Genomic DNA, 12,265 nt, shown 5'->3' with positions numbered 1-12,265 from the left:
ATTCTGTACATCAAGATCACAGCTGTTAACACTACTGAAAATAGGTGACCCAAACTATAATAAGTTATAAAAAAAAAAAAAAGATGTGTGTAGTGAGATGCTAGCAAGATGAGAAGGAAATCTTGAGACAATGGTGTAGACAACGAGGGCTAGGAGTGGGTGGATGAAGCTTGAACATCACATAACAAACCATATTATTAACAAAATTGCAAATCGGTGCCTAAAAAATGGGGGAGAGGTAAAAGTAGTACTACAAGAGAAAGTAATTTGTAGAACTCGTGAGAAGTGATACATGTAAGTTTTAGCAATATTCTAACATACAGCAAAAGCCCCAATCTTCTACTTATTGTTTAATGGATTTTCTGATTTCTTAACCCTACCCATTGGCAAAAATCCTGATACTTAGAGGCACAAGAATTCTAGCTGAGGTAGACTTCCTTAATGGGATGTTTAATGAGAGGGATGAAAATGTAAAATATTATCCTCACCTTTCAGAAATCTGATTAGATTTAATTTGAACAAACAAGATAACTAAAGTGATTTTTTATGTACTATTCTTGCTGCTTTAAAGGTTTTCCTTTCATGTGCCATAAAAACTTGCCAGGTCTGTGTATCTACGTATCTCTAAAGTTGCAAGAATTCAAAAAATAATCTCTACATTATGCGTTAGTTTAGAAATTACAGCTCCTTTGGTGGCATGGAGCAGTAAGGCGTCTGCCTTGCCAGCGCTAGCCTAGGACGAACCGCGATCATCCAGCACCCCATATGGTCCCCCAAGCCAGGAGCTGTTTCTGAGTGCATAGCCAGGAGTTACCCCTGAGCATCACCGGGTGTGACCCCTCCCAAAATATAGCAAAAAAAATTACAGCTCCTTAAGCATGGTGGGGCTGCAACTGTCAATAGGAAGACCACTAAGGATGGGGAGAGTCCAAAGTGAGTCTCTTGGAGACAAGGTGAGGAAGAGGTTAGCATTCTGCTGGTTCTGCAAGTGACAGATCATAACTGATTCTAAGTAACATCTTAAAGAAGTCACTAGATCTCAAGTAAAAGCATTTATGAAAGAATCAATGGAGGATGAATAAGAGATCCCGAGACACTAGTTTGCACAACAGAACTAGCTATCTTCAAAGAATATCAATGTCTTTGGCAATAAAACCACTATGGAGGGGCCGGGCGGTGGCGCTAAAGGTAAGGTGCCTGCCTTGCCTGCGCTAGCCTTGGACGGACCGCGGTTCGATCCCCCAGTGTCCCATATGGTCCCCCAAGCCAGGAGCAACTTCTGAGCACATAGCCAGGAGTAACCCCTGAGCGTTACTGGGTGTGGCCCAAAAAAAACAAAAAAAAAAAAAAAAAAAAAAAAAAAACCACTATGGGATGAAGATCTAAGAGCATTTCATCAAATAGTCTGGAATTCTTACATAACCTAAAAGTAGAGAGTTTTAAACAATTACTAATATTGACTTTTTCCTCCATCTAATTAAGATGAAACTTTAAAGTAGTTCTGTTCTAGAAAAAAGAAATGATCATTCTTATATGACAAGGTATAGGAAAGAATTCATACCTACTATGTCATAAAGAGTTTCAATATTTTAAAGTACCTACATATTAATAGTCTCTATATGGGAGACACTGATTTATATTTTTAAATGTTTCAGAAAGCTAGGTATTGCTATAATGATATTACAGATGAGAAGAATGATATTCAGAGATATCATTTATCTTGCTACAGGTTTTATAACTCATAAATTATAAAACCATGATTTAAACTCAGGTCTCACACTGCCAAGTCAAGTTTTTGCTATAAACTATGCTGATTTTTTAAACTATAGTTTTCAGGGGTTGAAAGAACTTATATTAGAAAAGGGCTAAAGGAGAAGACATTCATTTCACTTCTTTCAACTAAAATTGATAGAGGTGGTGTTTTTTTGTTCTGAAGGCAGCAAATAAAACTAACGCTCACAGATTTTCCATTTTAGTGAAGATGTATTAGGAGAATAATTTTTAAAAAGATAAATATGTGTTAGATAAGATGAAAATAATACACATATAGCTATAGGAGGGAAACAGAGGGTGAAAGGATGTTAGAAATGGTGACCAGGTAAGACATCTTTGATTAAATGATATTTAAGAAAACATGAAAAGTTCCTGACAGGGTAAAACATGAGACTCCAAGGGAGAAGATTTCTGGGCAAAAGAAACAACAAATTCACAGGCACTAGGAAGACAAGAGTGCTTCAGAAGGACTGCTTGGAGAAGTAGAGAAGCACAAAAGGGAGATGACAGGATCGTCACAGGATATAGAGGATTCACAGTAAAAGTCATCTGAGTAAAAGTCATCTCTTCTGACTCAATCTGTAATTTACCAATATTATTAAAATAGTTAATGTTTGTGGCCAGTTACTGGATTCTGATGAACTTGGTGTAAGATGCATTATTATATTTATATTTTCGCTTCATCTACGTCATATTTCCCATTAAAGAGTTAAATAGAATCAGCTTACAATGATATTCTTGATTGTTTCATAAAATAAAATTAATAAAAGAAGCATATTGCACCAAGGACAAGTTTCATTCAGAATAACTGAGCACAAATGTTCTGAATCAGACATTTTACTTGGCCTCTCAATTTGTGTCATCTTGAGATTTTCCCCCAAAATTGTATTATTACTTATTTTGTGCCGTGATTAACCTTGGGTTTTTGCTTCTGCTCCAATTCACTCTGAGGGCAGAGAATATTTTCCAACAGGTTGAAAAGATTTAAATAATATTCCAGACAGATAGTTTGGTTACATAGTTTTAATTAGGAGGATGAGAAACAGAAAAGCTAATTTCATTTTTACATGACCCACGGTCTATGTTAGCTAGCAGTTCATACAACTTGTGTCCTTCACTTCTCCAACAGATCAGGTACTCCATGTGGAGATGCCATCTGAATAGAAATTAAGTGATCTATTCTCCCACCAGTGCCTAAGTAATTGCAGGGGTAACTTTCATTAACCTTGATGGATCTTACACTTATAAAGCTCTTGTATGTCAATGGGAGGCTAGACTCCAAAGGGTTTCTACTACTTTCTTTAATATTGTTCACTTTTTCATTTAATCAAAGAATGACAGTAGAGCATTTATCATTAGAGATTTATTCAGAACTTTATTAAACCTTTGAATGAGGCCAACAAATAAATCACTGAAAATGTGTCAAACATGATTGTTATAGAAATCTTAAATATTTATTGATTTAAAATCTAATTAAAATAAAACATAAAAACTGCTTTCCTTTTTTTTTTCATATGTGTATTTTGGGGGCCAAACCAAAATTAAGCTTTTTGCTCAACATTTGATATTTAGGATTCACTCCTGGCAGTGATCTGGTGTTTATATTTGCTGCCAGGGACCAAACCAGGGTTGGTTACATGTAAGTTAGTTGTCTTACCGCTGTACTCTCTGTTCCAATCAATATTTTTTAAAAATATAAATAATCTGTGTGAACATTTGTCACAATAACATTAGCTGAGTATAGTGCCTAAATTTAGTCTCCCAGAACCTGGTTGCTATTTTTTCCCCTTTAAATAATTATGCATCCTCACATCATTTTTGAGCTCCTGCAGTATGGGAAATACTATAGTAGGTATCTTAGAAGTCTTGAAACTATGCCTATTTCAATACCAGTAAGGTATGTATGAAATACAGTAAAAGAAAGGACAGATTCTTTTGCTCTTCTACTTACTCACCTTCACTCACTCCTCAGGTACAAGAGCTCATTGACCCTATTGACAGAAAAGGCCACTGAGGATTGTAGAATTTTGCAAATTAGTTTGTGTCTCCTGTGAGCTATACAGCAATTTGTACTTAATAGGAATTATAAAGAGGTCTTTCACCAAAAAGTGCCAAAGAGGCAATGGGTTAATAAGAAATGTGAACTTAAGTTCTCCAGAGAGTTTACTGAAAGCCCTAACCCAAAAGAAATGGATGCACAAAGGAATGCAGGGAATGTGGTGGAGAAATTCTGGAAAGGTGTGAGCAGAGAACACAGACCTTCTGAATTGATCAAATGCAGAATAGTAAGTCAGTGCCAAAGCTGATTGCTTTAGTAGAAAAAATTAATGTAATTTAAAAATACAAATAAGTCAATGCTGATGAGTTTGGCCTTATTGGAAGCAAGAAAAGTAATGAGAAATTATTAGATATCAGAACTAACAAAAAAAAACCCTTTAATGAGTGCTTGTTCTTCATTTTCTGGTGGACTGTTTGTTGTGTTTTATCAGGGCACTATCCAACATAAGTGTAGATAGAAGTGTATATGTAAACAGGTATACTTGAAGATAAAGGAGATTCAAGAGTATTTTTATCAGGGCCAAGGATGTGGATCCATGATAAAGTGCATGTCTTGCATGCATTAAATCAGGGTTCCATCCCTGGCATATAGGATAAAAGGTTATCTTTTTATCAGGTAACAAGCTTGTGACTGTGGCATGTGAGGTACCAATTTTTGTGATGTTTAATACGCACCTTAATTAGTGAACTTTGTTTAGAAGATAAAAGTTAGATATCTAAGAAAGCTAAGCATTTTATATCTTAGTGTTTAATATATAAAGATATTTTTTTGTGTTATACTATTGGTTGTTGGCAAGATTATTTTTACACACACATGGAAGACTCTCAGACCTGTAATTGTATTGTATTATAGCAGTTGTAAATATATTTAAAAGAAAAGTTTTCAAAAAAACATAGTCAACATTTTCTTAAAACTAATTTTTCTTAAAAATCTAACCCTGGGGCCAGAGATATAGCATGGATGTAGGGCATTTGCCTTGCATGCAGAAGGATGATGGCTCAAATCCCAACATTTCATATGGTCACCCGAGCCTGCCAGGAGTGATTTCTGAGAGTAGAGCCAGGAGTTACCCCTGAGAGCTGCCAGGTGTGACCCAACACCCGCCCCGCCAAATCTAACCCCATTTCTGCTAATATTTTTATAATCTTGAATCTTATTATAACCCTAAAAACTTCTTATGGTTAACCCAGTGAGAAGCACAGATAGTTACTCAAACATTCGATAGCTAAATTTGTTCTTATAGGACCTCTAAAAAATAATGGGAGATCTTTGAAATTGCTTTAAATTACAGATATTTTAAAATAAACTGATATCAATAATGGCTTTTATACCAACAGATAACAACAATGTAGCCACTAATAACTAATAAAGGCTTGTTAAACCAATGCTGATTTATTCAAAATAATACATAATTCAAAGTAACTGGTAGTCCTTAACTGATTAGATATTATGTATTCTTTACAAAATACTGAATAATCTGAACAAATTTTCTCTCAAGTCAATTAGTGTTGTTGAATTCTGGTTGTTGCTGTTGAATTAATAAAAGTTTGCTTTAATCAATTCTAGTCTCACCTTTGGGTCTGCAAGTATGCCAGATAAGCATTCAGGCAGCCTTGAATGGGTGACAGTCTATTGGAGGTTCTTTTTCTCTGTCATTCATATTCTCCTGCCATTTAATTCTATTTTCCCACTGGTTAAAAAGACTGATTCAGCTTGCTGAAAAATCAGCAGGGCATGGCAATGAAAACATGGAAATTGTAACCAAACTGTCTGAGATGCAGTCACAGCTCAACCACCCTCTAATTGGGAGAACTGAGACTAGTGACTAGTGACGTAAGCATTCAGTGATTCAGTTCATTCACCTGTAAAGAGGGGTGACAACAGAAGTATGTGACTTATAGAGTTGTTACAAAAAATTAAATGAGCCTCTACCTACAAATTGAAAAGGGATGCTAGAACACAGAAAACTCTGCTGTGTTCATTGTAAATAAGTATTCTCAACAAACATCAGATGATAGGAAATTGTACTTACTTTAATTGACTATAACATTATTTTTATTAAAAAGTAGCAGCAATCAATATGGAAAAGATCAAGAGTAACTCCTCTGGCATACTTGGATATAAAAACCATTGCAATTAACCCAAATTCTTTAAGGTTCAATTATACACAGGATGGGGTTTCTTAGTCTTTTCTCAATGTGAAAATGAACAACTTTTTGCTATTTTTACAAATTTCTCCTCTACTAATGCTCAATTTCAAGTCTATACGATTTTTGTAGAAACACTTCTTAATAACCAGAGATCTGTGACAACAAGCATAAGTTTCTATCTACTCTAATATTAATTACCATACATATATTCTAGCTCCTATCTCAGCAAGAAATTGGGTATCTATTCTATTTCTTAAATCTGAAGAAAGAAAAAATGTGAAGCACATTAGGTATTTTGCATTTTCACTAATGAATATAGTTTTCTAAAAGTCTTTTTAGTTTTCTTTCTTCTGTGGAAATGACTTTATATCCTCATAATCTGGACAGTAACCAAGTATGGTACATAGACTGTCCAATGGTGCTGAATTCCATTTACACATAAATTTAAGTTGAAATGTGCTTTTTAAATGTTTAAATTAAATATGGTAAAATGGCCTTGTAATTTCTTGTTTTGTATAAGAGATAACAAATTTTCTGTGTCACAAATCAAACAATATAAAAGGATCTGTAGAAAACTAGATCCACAAAAACATGTTTGAACTCACAGACAAAAAATATGCCCATTGAAAAATAGTTTATACCACATCTAAATTTTCATACTTTCCTAAGCAGCTAATGATTTAAATATTAGCTCCAAATAATTTTACTTTAGAGAGAAATTTGAAAAAATATGTTGAAATCCATGATAGAATTAATGATCCCCATTTTTTTTAAAGAAAGATTTTTTCCCTAAGAATCTCAAATAAGAAAACTGTATGTTTAAAGAGGCGATTTTCACTAGCTTTACATGTTGTGTTGATACTTTAGTCTCCTACCAAAAATATTTTTTCTTTGTAAGGTTTTAATTATTTTATTTTTATTACTAATGATAGAATGTAAATCTGAGGACATATATAATGGAGAAGCAATAACACATAATACTTAGCTTTTGACTTGCTTTCTCAGCTTCTCTGAATATCATTGACAGAAATGCCTCTTTCTTGGTAGAGGAGAATGAGATAATTTCACCCCTGAATAGGATCAAAGAATGTTATATGAGTCTTTAAGTACAGGAAAAGGAATGTTCAGATTTGTTAAGAATGTATATATGCTTTGTATGGAGCCATTCCATGTGCTAGAATGATGCCAAGAATTGAATACACATTGTCTCACTGAACCCTTACAATCATTATGCCTATTTACTTCTTTTTTTTTTTTTTTTTTTTTTTTTGGTTTTTGTGCCACACCCGGTGGTGCTCAGGGGTTACTCCTAGCTGTCTGCTCAGAAATAGATAGCTCCTGGCAGGCACGGGGGACCATATGGGACACCGGGATTCTGCTGCTTGCAAGGCAAACACCGCTGTGCTATCTCTCCCGGCCCGCCTATTTACTTCTAACTAAATCTCTCTCTCTATAGTCACATAAATTGTTTAAGGTCACATAATGGTAGAATTGGGATAGAGGGGCCGGAGAGATAGCATGGAGGTAAGGCATTTGCCTTTCATGCAGAAGGTCATTGGTTCAAATCCAGACATCCCATATGGTGTTCTGAGCCTGCCAGGAGCGATTTCTGAGCTTTTATATAAATAAAAAAAAACTTTTTTATAAATAAAAATATGGACACAAATTTCTACTTTTTTTATTCTGCTTTCACTTGAAGAACAGATTTTTTTAAATTATAATATGGGTCATATAGTTCTGAATGATTAAACCTATAATTTATTCCTGGAGAACATGCAAAGGGCACTGAAATTAGCAAGGACTTCCTAAAGTAAGACTGAGACCAAAGGCTCAACTTAAACTAATTAAAATAAAATGTATTTATTTATTTTTATTTTTTCATTTTCTCAGGTGGTAACAGTTAAATATGAGTCTGACTTATGTGCTCTTCTCAACATTCATTCAAGTTACAGGCCAGGAACACTGTCACCATAGTTAACCAAGAGTCTCTCTGCCACCCCACCATAAAATGTTAAGGAAAATGAATCTCAATTTCTTCTTTTTGGGGGGAATATTTTATCAGATGATTTATTTACAGTGCAGTCTGTATGACAAGTAAACAAATATGTTATTTTTGCCCACTGTAGATGAATTTATACATGAGAAAAAGAGTGTCTTTCGAGGATATGTGAGTAGCTTTGACAACAGCTTTGAAAAATAAAGAAACTCCATTACGAGGCATTTAGCAAGAGCTGATTTACATACTAGAGTAGATCTTTCATGAATTCTGTCAACGTAGAGAGGAAAGGGGAGGGAAAAAAAGGTTCCAATTGCACGCTACCACTGTGCATGTTGATGAATCCCCCAGCACATGTTAATTAATGCCCTATTGTGTTTGGCAGACTACCAGGGACTGTGATTGTACACGGGCTGATCCTTTAAATGGAGAGTGGCTTACTCTATATTGAAAAGAAAAAAGATTTGTATTTGTATAAGCCACAACTATTGCTTAGGAATAAGTGTTTTGCTTTTAGTGCAATTAAGAGAGAAGAACTGCCATCTATCACAATATTTTATCATTACATGTTAAAAAAAAAAATCCTCAAGCCCTGTAAAGTAAGTAAAAAAAAAAAATCAAAGAAAATGTCATTGTTTTTAAGGAAAAATAACACTGTTCCTATTGCCATATCCAAATCGGAAATTTAGAAATTTCTAAATTTCACCCATAAATGATGATAATGAATACTGTTATCTAGCATCTGACGCTTTGGTTAAAACAGAGGACTGCATTCAAGCAATTAAAGGAAATCTTCATATAGGCACATGGCAATCTCAAAAAAAAAAAATTGAATAATGCCACCCTGGCAACAGAAGTAAATTAAACAGGGAAACAGTGCCAGAAGACTACAAATTTCTGAGGCTTAAAGCTTACAGAAATCTGTACAGCTATAGTTTTCATTTTAATTGTGAAAAAATAAAAACCAGAATGACTAATCACTCAGTTGTTAATTCTTATTTGTTTTGATATGCTCTTTACTACTTGCATTATAAAGGGCTAATAAATATTGATGTTTTAAAGCATGAGTGCCCTGAAACACTAACTACCTTCTTTTATTGTGCCTTATTAATAAAATTGACATATATATCTATGAAACAACTGCAGTAGAATTCAAAAAAATGTTGAAGTCAAATTGATTAAGTGTCTTTTCCCATTCTATGTAATAAGAAAACTCAGTTGCAACTTGCTGAATTAAAAAAACTACCGTTTTTTCTACTCCGCCTTTCTTTAGCTGAAATAGACTTTTTTATTTGTATTTTTCTTAATGACTTCAGTTATTTAAGTTACTTTGTATGTAGAACTCCCTATAGATTTCTCCCAGTACATTTAATCTGTATTTAAATCAGTGATCCTCAAATCAGAATGCAAGTGCAACCTAAGCCAGAATCCTACAATGAAGTTTGTTTAAATTATTGGCTCTAGGAATTATAGCCTATGGTATAAGTATAGGAATCTACTTTTTAAAATAAACATCTGAACAAGGATGATAATCAAACTACACAATATGCTCATACATTGGAGTTCATGAATTAAAAATTAATTTAATAATTTCATTTTTGCTACAATGCTTGATTTCACTGCCAAGATGATATAAAATCTTAAAGAGTATAGTGTCATAGACTTTATTGTAGGTTGTTTACCTCTGGTGGAAGGGTATTGAAATCCAATATTTCCAGTGGACTTTAATTCAAAGTATAAGGGTTAGGGACCTTCTTTGAGAAAGGAAAATTATCACTAGCCAATGAGGAGAAGAAAGGTTTGAGAAGAACAGATATCAAAATACAAATACTGAGAGAATTTATTTTATTTATTTTATTATTATTATTATTATTATTATTATTTGTTTTTGGACCACACCCTGTGATGTTCAGGGTTACTCTTCGTTATGAGCTGAGAAATCGCTCCTTGCTCAGGAGACCATATGGGACACTAGGAGATCAAACCAAGGTCCATCCTAGATCTGCCGCATGCAAGGCAAATGCCCTACCGTTGTGCTATCATTCCGGCCCCATAATGAGATCTTTATGGAATGGACAGCCTTTGTGGAATCATTTTCTTGTACACATTTTGTTCCCCTTGTTAATTCTAATATATTGAAGGATTGCTAATGAAATAACAAGGTGCTTAAAGTTAATACTTAACAAATAATAAAATTTTTAATCTTGACAAATAACTAATGGTACCAAGCTCTAGACATATAAAACAGATACATCATTGATCAAGGAATATAGGATTCTTGGTATAACAAATGAATTACAGTAACTACCTACTATTTACTATATTTAAGCAAGATCTGAGTGTATTGTGTAAATTGATTTATATATTTTTTAACAATAATAACCCTTTCAAGTAAGTATTACAATTTCCAGTTTATAGATAAATTGAGATTTTTAATTGTTAACTGGTTTGCCCTAACTTAGAAATTCCATCCAAGTAAATATGACTCTAAGGTTTTATGTTATTAACTAGAAGAAAATCTGGCCTCTAATACGAGTATTTTTCCCTTCCTAATCACCTAATCTTTATGCTTCATATCTTTGAAATAAAGTCTAGGCTCTAGATGAACAGTTCCTTCCTTTAGGAATGCTTCTAGCTACTATTACTATATTGTAAGTCCTTGGAGATGAAAACAAACAGATAGAGCCTATCTCTGGATTTTCCTACCAGTGCTGTCAGGACCACAGTACAATGATGATGTGCTTGAGCTAAGTAAACGAGGTCCTGCAGCTCTATTTTAGGACTCCGAGCTCTGACTGAGAGCTTACAGTTACATTATAGCACAACATTATTACAATAGATGAAGTCACTTTCAAGGGAAGCCAGATCCTATACCCTGCCAGTACTTTGTTTAATGAGCCCAAGACAAAAATAACAGCATCTAATGGCAGGGAAGCTGCAAGAATGGCACAAAACAGTCTTTATAGAGAACACTCTGAAATAAAATGTTAGTCAAAGGCAAAGTGTGAATTGATTTTTAAAATCTCACTTTTGCCCCAAATAATCATTACTTTGCATAAAAAATTTTATTCCTTGAGTGTATTCCAAACTTTGTAAACTAGAAGAATGATTTGATTTTCCTATCAGGCTTTCCCACCTCTGCACTACTTCTAATGCTTTTGCTTTTATTTGGAAATTTCCTTTATTACAGACATCAGTCTCAAAAACTACTTTACCAGTCATAAATTTTAGTTTGTTTTGTTTTGTTTTGTTTTGTTTTGGGGCCACTTGAGTGGTACCCAGGACTTATTTGGCTAGGTGATCAGGGACCATCTAGGGAATTATATGTGGGGGTAGGAAGGGAGTAGGAATTGAAGGCGAGCACTATTCCCGCTACATGATCTCTCCCTTACAGTCATATGTTTCTTTAAAGATGCAGAACAAAGTGGCTGTGATGTTGTTTCTTGTGCTTTTAAATATATATATTTGTTCAAGATCGTTTATTGTTACAAATTGGTTTGATACCAGAATCTTCTCTTAAAGTCTATGACAAATTTGATGCTTTATTTGCATCTGCAGGATCTGGAACTGATTTTGATGGTAAAACTGATTCTAAAATTAATTCACTATGGTTTTTAAAATTTCACCCCTAACTTCACAGGTGGAATCTGATGTTGGGCCTTAGGTCAAAAAAACCATTCCTCTACTGGCTTTGATTGTTGTCTGCTACTTGCTTATTACCTTTCTTTACTATATTTCCACAGTATTTCTATACTTCCTTGTAGAATCTCTACATTTGCTTTCATTATCCCTCAATCTACAGTTAATAGACCATGAACTAATGGTGAGTATCATCAAAATGTTCCGTGATTATTCGAGCAATTAATAATTTATTCCACTGCACTCCCTGCTTGGCTAATGTGTTACTCACTATTATGGTTATTTATTATAAATATACATACTTTAAAACTATAAGATTTTGGGGATACCTATTCAGCTTATATCAGGGATAACCAGAAGCCATTCTTTTTGAGGATTTATCCAGCAATGTAGTGTTGCTCAGGCCTAATGATGCTTAGAGGCTATCCATAGCAAGTTTAAGTCATGTGAGGTATGATCTCTTGCATTAAAATTTTCTGACCAATATTGTAGTTTACTCTACTGAATTATTACAAGCTGCTTGATGTTAGATACCAGGTCTTCTTCATTTTTATATTGTCCACAGTGTCTTAAATTAGTTAATTGTATTATATAGCATTTAGTCAGCTAAAATTCTTTTATGTGTCAGTCACCATATTGCAGATTTTC

This window comes from Suncus etruscus, chromosome 2, assembly GCF_024139225.1.
Source record: "Suncus etruscus isolate mSunEtr1 chromosome 2, mSunEtr1.pri.cur, whole genome shotgun sequence".
Classification (NCBI taxonomy): domain Eukaryota; kingdom Metazoa; phylum Chordata; class Mammalia; order Eulipotyphla; family Soricidae; genus Suncus; species Suncus etruscus.
The sequence above is the reverse complement of the archived record's forward strand: the minus strand, read 5'-3'. Positions refer to the sequence as shown.